At 30.2% G+C, this 16642-nt stretch overlaps 2 long non-coding RNA genes across 2 annotated transcripts in view; both read right to left on the minus strand.

Annotated features, from left to right (window-relative positions):
- Positions 1 to 7447, minus strand: part of LOC117104622 — a 55959-nt gene extending 48512 nt beyond the window's left edge. Inside the window, exons 1-3 of the long non-coding RNA XR_004444791.1 lie at positions 7343 to 7447; positions 5179 to 5394; positions 4360 to 4485 (exon numbers count right to left, since the gene is read on the minus strand). This is a non-coding gene — a long non-coding RNA (uncharacterized LOC117104622). The remainder of the gene's footprint in view (positions 1 to 4359; positions 4486 to 5178; positions 5395 to 7342) is intronic.
- A 398-nt stretch (positions 7448 to 7845) lies between these two features.
- The window catches only part of LOC117104632, a 12815-nt gene continuing 4018 nt past the window's right edge, over positions 7846 to 16642 (minus strand). Inside the window, exon 3 of the long non-coding RNA XR_004444795.1 lies at positions 7846 to 8006. This is a non-coding gene — a long non-coding RNA (uncharacterized LOC117104632). The remainder of the gene's footprint in view (positions 8007 to 16642) is intronic.

Consider the following 16642-nt stretch of genomic DNA (forward strand, 5'->3'; position numbering starts at 1 on the left):
GTGTTTGAACATATCAAGCAATAAGATTTTTAGAAATCAAAATATTATTGTTGAACCAAGGATTTCAGACTTACTGTACAGACAGACTTTATGTACACACTATTTACCAGATAGCTGAACTTTGTATCACCCAGTGGCGGATCCAAGAATTCTAAATAGATGGTTGGGGCTGAGGTAAGAACAAATTAAAATTTCTGCACCTCTAGATGACTGGAAATGGCACTTTTAAATTTTATTATAATTTATCCCTGAAGTAAAATGTATGAGAAATTTATTTAAAAAAATGTTTTTATTATAAAAAGTATTTTAACACAGCAAAATATTGGTTAGGCGGCCGTCTGACCTGCCGGCCACTTCTGCCGCCCATGGTGAGTGAGCAAGAATAAAGAATATCACCATATTATTCTTAAAATGGAATATCTGCTGGTAGTTGACTTTTTGTTGATACTACTACAGATAAAAATGTTTGTAAGAACACAGCCTGGGTTAGGATGCTATTACATGAAATAACTATAACTAATTTTATACCTGTATGCATATTTTTTCTCTTGTTTTCTCTCTCTCCTAAATGTGTACTTGCAAACAGTGTTCACATCATGTACAACCAATCAAACCAATCAAAGTTTCACTGTAAAAAATATATAGGTCCTATACAATATTTCTCAAAATATGGTCCTATTTATTTTATTTGTTTGGTTATTTTAATTATTTATGTAGATGTAATTATATTTTGTATAACTAATACTATTCCATTAATTAAATTAATTGGTGTGTACTCAACCAAATCTGATGAACTGGCCAATGGCATTTCTGCATTATTTCAATCCTTCTAAGTTTTTATGGTTATTTTTTTTATCTTAATTCATAATCTTTGTTCTATTTTATTTAAATTTTGCCTTCCTTTGTAAATGTATTTTATTCTATTTCATTTGATAAATAAATGGAATGAAATGTAATGTATGTAATCCATTTAATTATGATTAGGTTTATTGATTTAATTTTTATTCTTTTGTTTGCCTTACAATACCATGTAAAATTGCTTTACATTTGGAATTTGATGTTAAGCAATATTCTGTATGAGCCTTAATTAGAATTTTCTTTGGTTGTGATAAAAGTCATGAAATATCAAAAGATTTCACCCAAAACTTTAGGATTTGATTGTTGTTTTTTTTTAATTTAATTTATTTGTTTGATTTACAATCACAATAATTACTGTTTTTCTTTTAGTTGTGATAGAAATTATGAAGTGTCTAAATGATTTAACCTAAAACTTTAAGATTGTAAGGTGGGCATTTTACTGTCACTCAGATTCAACATGAATGCAGAGGGGTCAACATAATGTTTTAAATTAGAAAATGTTTTTAAAAACTAATAAAATATTCTATAATATTTATAATGCAGAAGAATGTTTTCAATCTCATAATGATTATGACTATGATTGATAATTATAAGTTTTATTACAGACATATGTAGGCTTATCATATTGAAAGTATAGACCAGCTAGTATAGAATAATATTTGAAAGAGAGGGCAAATATTGTAGGCCTACTTGTTTCAAGAAGGTTACCATGGTTACCATGTTCATAAAGAAAATAATGATGGTAATATTGATAGTTAGAACATAGATTGACTATGGTTAGAAGGAATGTTGAATATGTTTTAAGTGATTGATGCTAATACATATTAAGTTTTAATTTCTTTCCTTCAAATAAAAATCCTTTTAAAAAGCTGTTTTCTACTATTTATTAAGGTCAGTAAAAGAAGGTTAGATGTGGCGGAACATTTGTCTTGGATCGCGAAACACACAGTTAGCTACGTTTTTATTTTTTTATTAATTAATGGCCGACTAGAAGGTGAACACTAGAAATCAGAATAAATAGTTGATGCGGAATGTAATACTTACGGCAGGAGTTGGCTCAGGATTGCAAGGAAATTTGAAATCGTTTTGCAAATTTAAATCATTAAAGTAATACTTCATTCTGTTCATGACATGCATTTCAATGTGGAGATTGGTTGACCTTTGAACTCTAAATGGATACATTTCCCATAATGCTTTATAAAATTCAAATTTGTTTTTCAAGACAGAAGTAAAGGTTTAATCTAGGTAAAATCTAGATACATATTTTTTCAGTGATCAAGATTTTAAATGTAAAAGATTTTTGAAAGAATTAATTGACAATAAATGATGATCTCAGAAAACCTGATTTACTTTGTCGTTTGTGGAAATAGGCCTATATATTACTAGTTTGCTATTTCTGTTATTAGTTGCATTGATACAGCTATCTGTATATTTTACTTATAAATATTATTGTATATTGTATTGTCTGTCCACAGTTAAAACAAATGTAAGTTTATGAACTAATGTTATGTTAAATATTAAATCATATTTTAAGAGGGTGATTCATCAAAATTGATGATTAGTGGTTCTCTTACATACATAAATATAATATGATAGAAACATTTGAATTATTCAACCACAGTATACATATGATAAAATAGTATCATATTGGAAACTACTGACAATGGTACAACACAAAATGCTATCATTTCTCTGTGATTAGTATGACAATAATATTTTAACATCTTTTTTATATATACAGGAAATTAAATATATGTTTACACACTGATAATTATATTTTTAAATATTTACCAGCATGTTTGATGAATATGATATTTTTATTTGTATTTATTCTTTATTGTGGTAGGTAACAGATTTGAACTTTTACCTGAAAAATTTATGAGTAGATAATTTTTGCACACAGCAACATCCTTACATTCGTCTTAAGTTACTTAATTCCAAATTGAATTATTGGGTAATCTTAGACGACCTTAAGAAAATGAAGAAGAATAGCGCACGGAAGACACGATGAGACAACATGTTTAGTCTCAATCCTGTCTTGATGTTCATCCACACAAGTAATCTATCGCCCATCTAATAATTGTTAGTGATGTTGATTAACATGATGGAGTAGATGAGTAAGATAAAGCAATTAGGCTAAAGATAATGATGATGATGATGATGGTGAAGTAGGAGGATGTTGATGATGGGGATTGCAGGAAGATGTACGGAGGTGTAATTGATTTAGCTTCATAATTTCACAATTATTGTTCTCCTTAAATGAGAACATGATACAATGGCGAATGGAAACCAAGAAAAAATTGTCAAATACATTAAAATTCATCTTTGTACCACGGTAATGCAGAGATATTACCAAGATCCAACTTCATCTTTTCATCTGTATGGTAATTTACAAAATAATTTAGTGTGGTCTTACCCCTTCCAATGTCTCTCCTCCGCCCCCCCCCCTTATACCCTCAAGGCCCTATCACTACCTATCTGTACACATCAGACCATATGCATTATCCATCTCTATTCTAAAACCCAGTTAGCCATTCTACAAGACCCCCACTCTCTTTACCCTCTTTACTCATAAGATCCTACTCCTTATCCATCTCCACTTGAGTAATGAAACTCTCCAACTGTCATGACCAATACTGCGATCGGTACACGACCGGTACGGTCGTGCCAAGTCGTGATATTGTGAGAGCTGTTAAAAGCATCTTGCTCTTGACAGTGGAGATGATCGTTGATGGTCGCGAAGTTTTCAACATGTTGAAAAATGTTTTGTCGACTGATCATAATCACTCTCACACGTGGCGGGTGTAGTCATTTGGCTAAAGTGGCCATTATTACTTTCCACGAATAAATGACACGAGGTGTTTTTGTGCATATTAAATGAGCCAAGGTAAATGTTTTTTTTTATTTTTTATTTTTTTTCAAAGTTCAAATTTATTCACCGATTAAAGAAAAGAAATCCATCGCGATACATTTTTATAAATTCAATAAAAGCAAACGGTAGGGAATGACCAATAAGAGCAAAGCTCGATGAGATGGCCACCCTATGTGTGGTGCCCGAGCAAAAAAAAAAAAAAAAAAAGATGCCAGTGGATTATACAATATATGTTTATGCTGGGGGTTATTATAGGACGTATGATTGCTAGGTCGCGATAATGTGAAAGGTGCCTAAGACTTTACTTACTACCTATCTCAGACTCTGAGAGAGCAGCTTAGCTCAGTCGGCTAATCTGGTGGTAGCCACTGTGTGGAGATCTCTAGGTCCCCGGTTAAATTCCCATCGCTGCCTCTCCTTGTGTTTCAGCTGGAGGGCTGAAATACAAGTTACAATAGCGCAGAGTCTTTCGGATGAGACGTTTAAGCTGCTGGTCCCGTGTGCATTTTAGCCCATATGCACGTTAAAGAACGCAGTATACTACTCGGAAAAGAGCAGGGGATTTCTCTTTGTGTCTTAAGGCTATAAATCCTTTCTTCATCCGACATTGTTTCTCAATCATTTCTTACCACCTTCCAAGACATCTATCCTGCAGAAACTCGTTCTTGTCAGTTTTCGTTTCTTCAGCAGTTTGGCAAATCAGTTCATCTGTCCAAACTTTTGTGGTAGATTCTGTAATCTTATGCTTTTAACGTCTGAAAAACACATTTAAATTAGGCTTGTTATATGTATTTATGAAATTCATACAAAATGATGATTCTTGATTATTGTCATCATATCATTTCCAATTATATAATATTGGTTTTATTACTAATATTTTGTAGAGCTTTATCATTAGTATTTCAATAACATGTTGTATCATGATTTTATGAGTATGGAAGACATGTAGTATTTTCTATACTTAATTTTTTCTATGTTATTGTTTATCATAAAAATTACTACCTTTTTTTAAATCAAATTATATTATTTTAAGTTTATTAGATTAGCAGGATGCTGCTCTCCTCTTTATTAGGAATCTTTCCAAAAGAAAAATCTAAGCATATATTAATCTTCAATATTTCAATTTTTATAAGCAACATTATCACAACTGTCAACTTCATTGTTCTCGTCGAAGCAATATCAGAGTTTATTCCTCATATCATCAACGCCTGCCTTGCGGCATTAATGCACCATTAATACGACATTACGACAAGCTTTAATCCTTATTGTATTCTAATCCCGGTTTAGCCTATTGCTCTGACATCGCATCCTGGAAATAACAATAGATTTGGATCATGGCGCACATGACAGATGAAATCGTCGGACTCTGGATTGTGCTTAGAAATGGGATTAATCATTTAATATTTGTTGGTTATGCAGCATTTGATGATCTTTTTGCGATTATCTACCTTCTTCCAATTTTAATTTGTTTCTGTGAATTCATCATGGGATATTCCATTGTGCAAAATTGGAGCTAATTCTTTAGCCTCGAGGGAAATTTCCCGTGACACGCAAGGCCCATCACTGGTGAAGTTGGATATATTGATCAGCGTGTAACACGCTCCATCCTATAATTGTGTCCAACCTCTTGATTGAGATTTGATTGGTAGAGCCTCTTTAAATTCCTGCGCACAGAATAAAAGAAAACAACAGTGTAATGAAAATGATCGCTACTGGAGGGTTTACACAATAAAGCAGACAGAAGAATAGAATAATGTCATTTGGTTCATAATTGCAGTAATAATAGTAACTAGGCATCGATCAAAATCTAATATAAGCATACTGCTCACAAACACAGTGGAAACAAGTGAGGCTTGAAAATTCAACATTCACCAGCTTCAAAACTCTTCACGAGGATGTTGATAAAAAACAACATCAGCAGTGTGGGATGCGTAATGCTTGATTTACATACATATTAAACCTGTAAATATACGGCTAAGCAATGATAGATGTTCAGTAGTAGGTATTATTTACATTTCACATGGTTAACCAAATATAACAACCCATTTTCTAAAATATCCACTGTGCATTAATTCTCACCATCCCCCTCCCACTGTGAATATGCACAATGAGGTAATTCCTTGTCCCCCTCCCCTCACAGTGTCACTGTAAAAATTACCAAAATAACTAAAAGAATTTTTTTTTAAACTTTAAAATGGTTAGATTTGGAAGATGTGGATGGATGCATCTTGTTTCGTGTCTCAATTTTAAAAACTTCGACTCTACCATGCCCTCAAACAAAGTGACAACATTTAAAATAGTTTGCCAGAAGAATTCAAAAGATGTTATATATTTACATGGGAACATTCACAAGCAAGACTCACTCACACCCATGGAAAAAAGACGAGTAAAGCCACCATGTGAATGAAACGGAGGTTACTTGCGTTTTTGTTGGTTCATCTTACAAAATACTCTAAAATTTGTTAACGCAAATGTTTCCAAGTTTCAAAATTCAGAATTCTAATCTTGCACGTAGATTTTAAATTTGAGCAATTTAATTTCAAATTATAAATGGCTAATTAATAGTTTTATGTCCAACTTGATTTTAATGTGTTAGAACCAATCAGCTAACTGAAGTCAGTGTTGTTTTTTTATATCTGAAAGCCACTCTTAAAGATCAGTGTGATTTCATCTATTTGCCATATGAATTTTGTTCTAGAAAATATGAAGTTTATGACATGTTTAGAAAATTGCTTTTTGATTGATTTTTTTAAATATGTGCAAGAGATGGAAATGAAAGCTGAACAGAGGCTCGTAAAATGCTCTTTATAGCTCACTGCTATTGAATTATTTTGTTGTTTGCTGCAAATTTTCAATAAAATGATAACATGTAATATATACTCTATGCATGTAAGTAAACATATCCTAGAATAACAATATCCAAAAATCAACATACAATGATATAAAGACATTTTTTTACATATTTTATCATACATAGGATTTACTGTATAAGCTACTATAAACACCTCCTGGCAAATTATAAACATTTTCAATTAGTGCTTTACCCAAATAGAATTTAATTAGCTAATAATATTAGTGCTTTTTAGAACATGACTTTTTAAATTGACAAAATGAAAGAAGCAAAAGAACACCATCATAAATGCAAAGAATTCTGTTTTTTTTTATAGTCATGAATGAAACAGGTCATGAATTTATTTTTACTTACTCTTTCTCTGATTAATAAGGTTTGTGAGTATCAAAAATATACCTTTTTCATGAGGTCAATTAAACACCTCTATATTCCAATTTCAGTTACTGACGTCTTAAATTTTAACCCCGTTTTTGTGATTTTGGGAAGGTGCATACAAGACAAAAGATCATTTCAGTGAGTGCCACCATCAACATAATTTCTAAGCAAAAAAAAATTTAAAAAAAAGAAGAAAAATCATGTAAAGAATAGAAAAAAAAAATAAGAATATCGAACAACATTACTTCCTGAACTAAGATTTTTATCTGTTTGCCTCAACCTCATAATGAGACTTTAGTTTATAGAGCGTTACATAGTTTGCCATAATGGAAAGTTATTTGCTGTTAAATAAAAATATAATATAATATACAAATATCTGAACTCACTTGACTGTCTCAAATGAAGATAGATATGTGTCTATTGATACATTCACAGGCGTCCATGTATAGAGGTCCAACCATCCATGTATTCGCCATCAACTCATCCATTTAAAAAAATAAATGAATTCTAACATATAAAACTGGATGTTGTCAAAGTATATAGAGCATATATAAACCATTAACACTACAGGTATGCACAAAAAAAATAAATATAGAAATAAATGCTGTATTTTGGATTTTTATGTGTATGTGTATATACGAGGCGATATTGCATGTTCTACTTCTGGATTATTAGCGAGTTAATAGTGAAATTATTGCTTCTGTTATTTTTTGATAAATAAGAGTATAAAGGTGATAAAGTAGAGAATATTTTCAAAGTGAATAAAGGCAAAAAAATCTCAAAATATACCAGGTAAAAAAATACTGAAAATGAAACAATTGATATATTAAATATTGTAATCCTATAATCAAGTTATTGCTGTCAAGTTATACATCAAACTTACCCACAACTCTGGTCCTGTCTGACCTACAACCAATTGATGACCTTTCGTATTCCTTACTGCAACGGTAGTCGCTCTGGAGTCAGGAGAATATATAAATGAATTTTGGATGTTCAATGCTCCTATGTTTAGCAGATGTTACTGACATTGACTCGATGACACAGCTATCACTGAAGCGAAAAGAGACAGGGATGAGATCATAATAAATACAGTTATGATAGTTTTAACATTTGAACTATGATAATGAGAATTTTTGTGCCATTTTGACTTGTACCAACAAGTAGGTTTTGATATGATGCTAGCAGTTTATTATCATCATCCATTCTCCATCAACTGTCAATCTATAGTGACAATTAAAGTTTCTTGTATTTCATGACAATTCAATCACCAATTCACTTAGCCATCCATTATCACAATCATTTATTCACACATTGTTTTTTTTTTATTCACTTATCTATTTTCCCGTCCATCCATCCGTTCACTCGATTTAACTCATTCTTTCACTTATCCAGTTAGACATCCATATATCTACACACCAATTCACCCATCCTACACCAATTCTGTTGAATTTAATCTATCAACCTATAATGAAGTATTATTAAAACAATTATTCTGGAAATATTCATCATATTTGATAATAATAATATATGCCTACGCATGTCACAGGCCTATGTACACAGTTGCCTCATCAGTTTATTAAATATTCAATTGACATTTAAAATTTAGTATATTCTTACTTAAAATGTTTTATAGTTTAATTTGTCTGTCATTTGAGAGAACCAGCTTGTTGCTATGTGTATGTTTCATATATTTGTTGATAAATTAAAATTTAAAATGCTCTCACTTAATGCATTGGTCGCTCCTCTATTTTTGACGTTACTTTTTGTTAAATTTACCATAATTTTTCTTTTTCAATTCATCACTTTTGTATTTTTGTGTTATACCTGGACCACATTAAAAAAAAAACCATCCAGTATAAAGAAAGTTGAATAAATAAATAATAAATAAAAGAATTATACCATTCTTAAAATTCAATGTTAGATAACAGTCTTTGTCCTTCTTTTTAAAAGATAGCTATGCACACATCTACCCTTTGATATCAATAAGATAACAGAAAACAAAATATGATGGTAGTCAAAAACTAAATAAAATTTTAATGCTTTTATGTATCCAGTGCAGATGTATCTGTCATAGCCTATAAAACTTCATTAGAACGCTTGTTTTCAGGTCAATTTGATACTGGGTCCCTTGCATATTTAAAACTTGACAATAACAGAGATAAGATCAACAAGATTAAAGCTCCATTTGAACTATTATTGTTTATTTGTTTATTTTATCAATTTTTTGTGAGGGTGGTCCATCCAGCCATAGCCAGCTGATAAATTGGGATCTTCACTACATACAATACAGGAATGTAAGAAGTGAAGATAACAATTAAGCTAGATTTCATTTCATTTATTTCATCTCTGGAACACAACAAAGAAAGATACATATAAAAATGAACTATTAAGTGGTAGACAGTATGATCACAAAGTTGTATTAAATCAACTGTCTAGTGATTCTCCAACCCCCTAAAAGCCAACCTTTAAAAGTAGATAAAAAATATAAATGAATCAAAAGTACAGAAAGTATATACAAGAGTTCAAATTCACATTCCAAGACAATTGCAAACTATATGTGATAAATCAACAAGTTGTACATAAGTGAAAAAAATGGGATATGATAATATTAAAGCGAATCTTTAATATTATAAGGTAGTTCATCCAACATCCATGGGAAAGCATTACAAATATGATATGAAAGTTGACTATGATTTAAAGTTTATAATGAATATATGCTAAAATAAAAATTACTGAAAATTATAAATTTTATATTATTGTTATTACTATCATTATATTTATTTAAAATGATTCTATTTATTTCAATTTTTTTAAATTCTCAATTAAAAACAATATTTTAAACAATAGATAGACCAACTCATTTATCATTGTTTTGTTTTCTTTGTTTTGCTTTTTTTTGTTTACTTTAGCTTTTAAGGGTCCCACATGTAGAGCAATGCTTGTGGTGGGATACCCCTTTTCATATATAATGAAAAAGTGATATGTAAATGTATATTTAATTGTGACATTTGTGGAATGTACAATAATAAAACAACTTTACACAATAGTTTAGAAGGCCCACAGGATTATGTTCTTCATTAAATATATTATTTTGTTATTATATAATAAAATAATATAGAATGTATATAGCCTCTTTTATCCAAGGATGTTATAATACTGAAGGATGAAATAATATAACATTATACCGTAAAAAAAGTGCTGTAAAAAAGCAAACTTATGGAAGAAAAAGACATAAATTACTAAGAGTATTAGAAACTAAAGTTCATTCAAATACAGTTTGGAATCTACTGAATGAGAAAATGGTGAACAGATATAGTGATCTAACTGGCATTCAACAGCAATTAGAAATTTGGAAAGGAAGTAATTGGGTGCAGTATCCCGTTGGAAGGCATCTAGAGTGGGAGGGATGGTTGCAGTCACATGTAGAGGAGTGCACTGTTAGTACTTACTATTCCATAATTCTTACAAGACTGAAATTAAATTATTTTTAGTAAATTTTGAAGTATTTAACAAAATTTATTTGCTAGTGGACTTACGAAGAATAAAACAGATTATGAATTTATATGCTTTTAAGTATTCTAAAAATGTTTAGTAAATTTAGTTCTTTTATGTTTTGTAAATGGGAACTTCATTCAGTTTGGTCTATTGGAAATAAATGTTAACATAGAGTCATTAAATGTTCTTGGAAGAATTCAACCCAGGATTTTGGGACTGGGACTGGAAAATGAACACCCAACAACTGACACAACCTACCTTCCTAATTAATTTTAATAATTAAAAAATGTTTTTTTTATAGAATAGAGCAAACCAGTTTTAATAATTAAATGGTTAATGACAAAACAAGTCAGTAATGTGCAATAAATGAAAGGGACTGTCTTAAAACATGACACTCACAAAATAAATTGCAGAGGTCGGTCAAAATTGGGCTAAGATGTACATGCTGATTTCATGTAATAGGCTTGGGATGAATATATTTAATACGAGCCAGTTGAAAATGAAAATACAATGGTAGGTCATAAAACATCCTTGTTAAACAACATCATAATCAGTAATTCTTTCTAAATCATTTCCTTCATGTCAATACAATTTGTAGAAAATATGATCCCTCATGGTATAAAATATTTCATCAGTATCAAAATTTCGAAGAAGATCCCTTGCAAAGTTCAATGAAAATACTGAAACTTCCCTTGGTCGTGGGAATCCGGCGAAAATGAAGTGACGGATTGTGCAATATAGTGACAAGACAGTTTTGGTATTGTTTTAAGATAATCATGCGACACTCATCAAAAGAAGATGTTTATATTATAAGTTGTAAACATGGTACAGTAGTCTTATATAGGGTCAGATATGATCCTTTTAAAAACTTGACAGATTAAAAATACTCACTTTAAAAAAAAATCTGATGTATTCTCCTGATTCCTTAAAATTTTATGTGTATCATAGTATCAAATTATATATAAGTATATGTAATATAATAATAATATATATATAAAATAATATTAAATTATATTTTCATATGTTATTTGTTGTATTATATCTTTTATATTTTATAGAATTTTAATTATATTTACTTTAGTTTAGGTTTACTAGGGGTTTGTAATCAGGTTTTACTCTGCGAAACTTTTAAATTTGACCATCTTTCTACATATTTTATACATGAATAATGCATTTGTCTGTCTCTGTGGGGTTATCTATTTTAGATCATAAATGTTGAACTTATATTTCGCCCTACTTTACTTTTAATTAGGTGATAAGTACGTGCTGCATTTGATCTTATGGTCTTAATTTGTCTTCATTAGTTTGTAAATTATATAGTTATGTGATTTTTATATATTTTTCAATTGCTTGTGAATAAGAAATTTCCAATTTTTATATTATTTTGACAATAATGTATTTAATTTATTGTATATTGAATAGCAATTATAATAATAATGATTGTAATTATACTAGTAATTACAATGATGATGATGATAATAATGATGAGGAAGATGATAGTAATGAGGAAAAATACAATAATTTTTTACAAATCGTATTAATGTATATTCTGATAATAATATTTCCTAACATTAAGTGATATTCATCCTCATATGCCAGCTATGATATTACCAAGTACTAAAACATTAAAATGCATTGCATATTAATCGTTTATTAGCTAGGCCATCTTCAGGTCGGAGTATGTTCCTGCTTATTAAAGAGAAAAAAACTTTCATATATGAAATTAGATATATTTAGAGACAGTGGGGCTCAAACAGGAATGAATCAAGAAATTATATAGATGAGTGTAAAGAATTTTGTTTACAGAAAACCAAAATATACTGTCCCAACATTTGTTATTGGTTGGTGAGATTTTAAACTGTTTCTATTCTGGCTTATGAAGCTCTAACAAGTTAAAAGCTAATAGTGAGGCCATCACAATGTCGCTCAGTCTCTTACTCAGAGTAACCAGCATGTAAACATAGACAAAAAATAAATACAACCAAAAAATGTATTCTGTGCCAAATGCAGAAGTGATTCAAATGAGGATGAAAAGTATAAAGTGGTTCCATAGAAGCTCATTTAATTCCTTAAAATGACTTCCTGCCCAAATCCTGAGAAGAGTGTCCATTATTGTTTAAAACTTTCTAAGAATGATATTGAAACCAAGTGTCAGAGACTATAAAACAATGCAGTACCACTGTCAGTAGTCTGCACATGCCCTTCGTCGGTCGGTTTATTCGGGAAGCAATACAAGAGCATCTTTCCTTTGAGGGGAAATGATTCAAATTATTCTTAGCAAACGAATCGCAGACAACTGGAGTAGTAGCTTGATGTAGGCCAACATTTTTAAAAATGTTTATCAATATGTAAATTTTCACTGCTCTGAGGTTTTCCAAGAAATTTGATTGGATTTATTGCTGTTTTTATTCATGATAAGTGTTAAAGAATGTAAATGTTAATGATGATTGTGATAAAAGGAATAATAATGTTCATGATAACACTATCAACTGCAACTCTAACAACAATATAAAAAGCAATACCGATACCAAATCAATACATAATGATGAAACAATAAGGTAAACCAAGAAATGTCTTTGTGAAGTATTTATTTCTTTCTCAGAGTCTGTCCAGGTTAATAAATTAAGATAAATTATCTAATAAATTAGAGTGAATTTCATATAAAAAATTAGTCGGTAAACTAACTAGCAAGTAGTTCTCCTATTAACAATGTCCTTAGAAGATTTCAGTGGTAATATAATATTTGGCTACACTTAAGGAATTATAGAGTAATGTTTTGTTACAGACGCACAGGTGTTAATGTGCTTATACGCCATACTGATGGTGCCGTCAATCATTTCTTTACTGTACAGGATACGAAACTAACTTTAGTCTTTAATATGCTTTAGTTTTTAGTTTTATTTTTGTTCAGCGTTTCACTTTTACTTTTGTCTTTGCTCTTTGTATATAGATAGAGAATACACCACTAGTTATTGGGACAAAAACAAGATAGGTAATACGGCAAAGATATGCCTCCATCATTGAACACATTAAGAACCAGTTAATTGGCAGGTAAAATTCCTCATTAGGCCAAGCTTGATAAACAAGATGTCTAATTATGGTGGCATTGATTGCAAAAACAATTCAGGAATTAAAAACTTTTGCAATATATCATGCGATTTCTTACCTAAACAAATGTCAAACAGATTACATTTAAAAAATTGGTGTTTTCATTTAAGTCTCATTTTTCCTTTGTTTTTATTAATTTTATATACATTTTTCTTATATCTTTTTATCATTCTTATATGTCTTGTTAAGCATTATTGATATCCATTGAAATCAGACTCTTGGACTGTTATTGTGCAAATATTACCATATTGTTTTAAGTATGGTACTATTTGAAATATATTCAGGAAGACAATTACAGAATAAAAATTACACTTCATAATAAGAAAACAGCTTAAAGAAGGCAAGTTGATTTATAATTAGTTGGTTTAAAATTAGTTGATTTATAATGAACTAAACTAGCGTTGTTTAGCATGATAATGTATAAATGAAATATTTAAAATGATAGAATCACTTGGAATTAACAAAGGTATTTCGATACAACCATGGAGGTATAAATAGATACAACCAATTGTTAAATGGAAATTAGTTTTAGTGAAAATCAAAGTATTAGGTAAGTATAAATAGAGAAATTTGCATTTTGAACCCTGTCCCAAATTTGTTATCATTTGGCTTGTCACAGGCAGACAAGATTGGTGTAATTATCCTTAACAATTGACTTGTGTGGATGACATAGCGCTGTGTCCTTCCTTATTTCCATTGAAGTTAATAACTGTCATCAACATACAATTCTGTCTGTATTTGAAGTAGGCCAAACCTCTTGATTGTCTTAGGTGTACTCAACAATTGCCTTACTGATGATAACCTTTATTTATTGACAATCTAGTACAGTATGATGTTAGATTCTGTTTTATGTTTTTCTACAATTAAAACAAATCATTGATTATTTGAGTGTGGCTTTAATTAAAAGCCAGAGAATCCAGTTAATTTTATGACAAAGGATTGGATATCAGATAAATAATTAGAGCTGGTGGTAGAGATATAAAATGAGGATATTTAAAACTTGGAGGAAGAAGAAGAAGAAGAGATAACAGACCTATAATAGGTGCAGGGTTTAAGGATACACTGCTAAATCTGGAAAAAAAAGTCTCAAAATATTTAATTGTTCATTTACAAACCATCAAATAAATTAATACCATAATTAATCAAAACAATTTTTCTCTGATTTAAACCCCCAAATTTATTACTGGCCTAATGTTCCAAAACAAATAATTATAGGAAAATTATTATTATTTACGTTATAATTTTCATATGAAAACAAATAACTTAAATTTACAATATAAGCAATTGAAATAATAATTTAAAAAAAAACCATATCAATTTACTTCCGGTGTATTTTTTGTGAGTTTGAATTTTGTTGTTAATTAATTAATAAAAGTAATAATTAGATATGCGATAAACGGGAAAACACATTCAGAATAAATTGGCTGGGAATGCAAGAGCATTGTATTTCATCTAAGCAGATATCAGTAAGTGTATTTCCTCAAGCAAATTATGACTTTAAAACAACTGTGAACAGCCTAGCATCGTGTATGACATCATATATTTTGGGTCATTGTTCTTTTCAAAATTAAATTCAACTTTGATCTTATTATCAAGATCCTATCCTTGATATTACGTATCAAACACATTTATTTATTAATTTTTAGTGCAAAAGCGATTTTTATTCAATTTTGCGAGCCTGTTTGGCGGTCGTAATTATTCTCATGAGAGACGAGTTATATAAAATTGAAATAACAGAATATAACATTGAGAAAAAAAGGGAAGTGACATGAGGTAGCTATATGAGATTACATGAAATATTAAGGATTGTTATTTGTCATAGCAAACTTGGCATCGAAAATAAAAATTTATAATTTTGTTACCCTTATTATCACCCAAGAAATACATTGGAAATATAATTATTAGGATGAGGGAGTTAGGACTAATACTAATATATGAAATTTTAATTTCATAACAACCATATTGGATAAGTGGGAGATGTGATAGTACAATTCTTATCATCTATTAGAAGATGTTATAACATTCATCATTTTGTTACCGTAATTATCAGCAGGAAATATAATTATTAGGATGAGGGAGTTAAGAATGATATTAATAACTCAAATTTAAATTTCATAACCACCACATGTACCAGGGCTTCCTTGAAAAGCGGTGCTAGTCACTGAATGCATACCCCCTGGTTAAAGAAAGCTTAAATAAATAAATAAATATTGAATATGTGTGGGAGATGAGGTATTACAATAATTCTTAGCATCTATTAGGGATGTTATTACATATCATAGCTTATTTGTACTTCATTATCTTTACCATTTCCAACCGAAATGAATAAGATAATTTTCATTCTGTTCTTAATTCCGATTGACAACAGATTGCTGATTAACAATTCTGGAATAGGTTTACGTAGAAGCAAATGAATTCCTAACAGACATGCTAGTTAGTTTTGCCCCAGATTTCTGCCTCTGTAAATGAAACTATTTACTTTCAGTCAAGTGTCAGAAGAAATGGGTTAATAACTATTAGGAACTGCAGCATCTTGAATCTAGAAGCATAATTATTCCGAAATTTATACTTACTAAACCAGCGATTTGTAATGTGCGTTCCATTTTTTTCTTAGCAAATGCACTGTCGCGATATGCTTGTCAGTAGTAAATACTATGCTGCGTATGGCGGCCATTTTGGTTGTTAAGATTAGTTTTGAAATAAACAGGAAAGCTTACTTTCCTTTGTCTTAACTGAACAGGAAATGACTGTTTCCTCTACACACAATTGGTTTCATTTTCCCCCATTTATTTTCCCCTGTTCATTGCCTCCAGTTGGGTAACATTGCATAGAAAACATAAACTTAATGTTGGGATTAGTTAATGATGCACAGTTCTTTCAAAGAGATTTATTCCTCCATAAAATACCAGCAACTAACTAGGGATGATTGGAGAACTGTCAGAAGCCCCATGAAATAAATATTAGTAGGCCTATTAAAAATACCCTTTATTGGGGCCTACAATAGGTAATCACAATAGGATGTTGCATAAAACTTGCAATGAATACATATGAAAGGAAACAGGAATGAAACCTGGAGAAAAACA

This window comes from Anneissia japonica, unplaced genomic scaffold (assembly GCF_011630105.1).
Source record: "Anneissia japonica isolate Jap-2015-1 unplaced genomic scaffold, ASM1163010v1 scaffold287867_len1003013_cov215, whole genome shotgun sequence".
NCBI lineage: Eukaryota > Metazoa > Echinodermata > Crinoidea > Comatulida > Comatulidae > Anneissia > Anneissia japonica.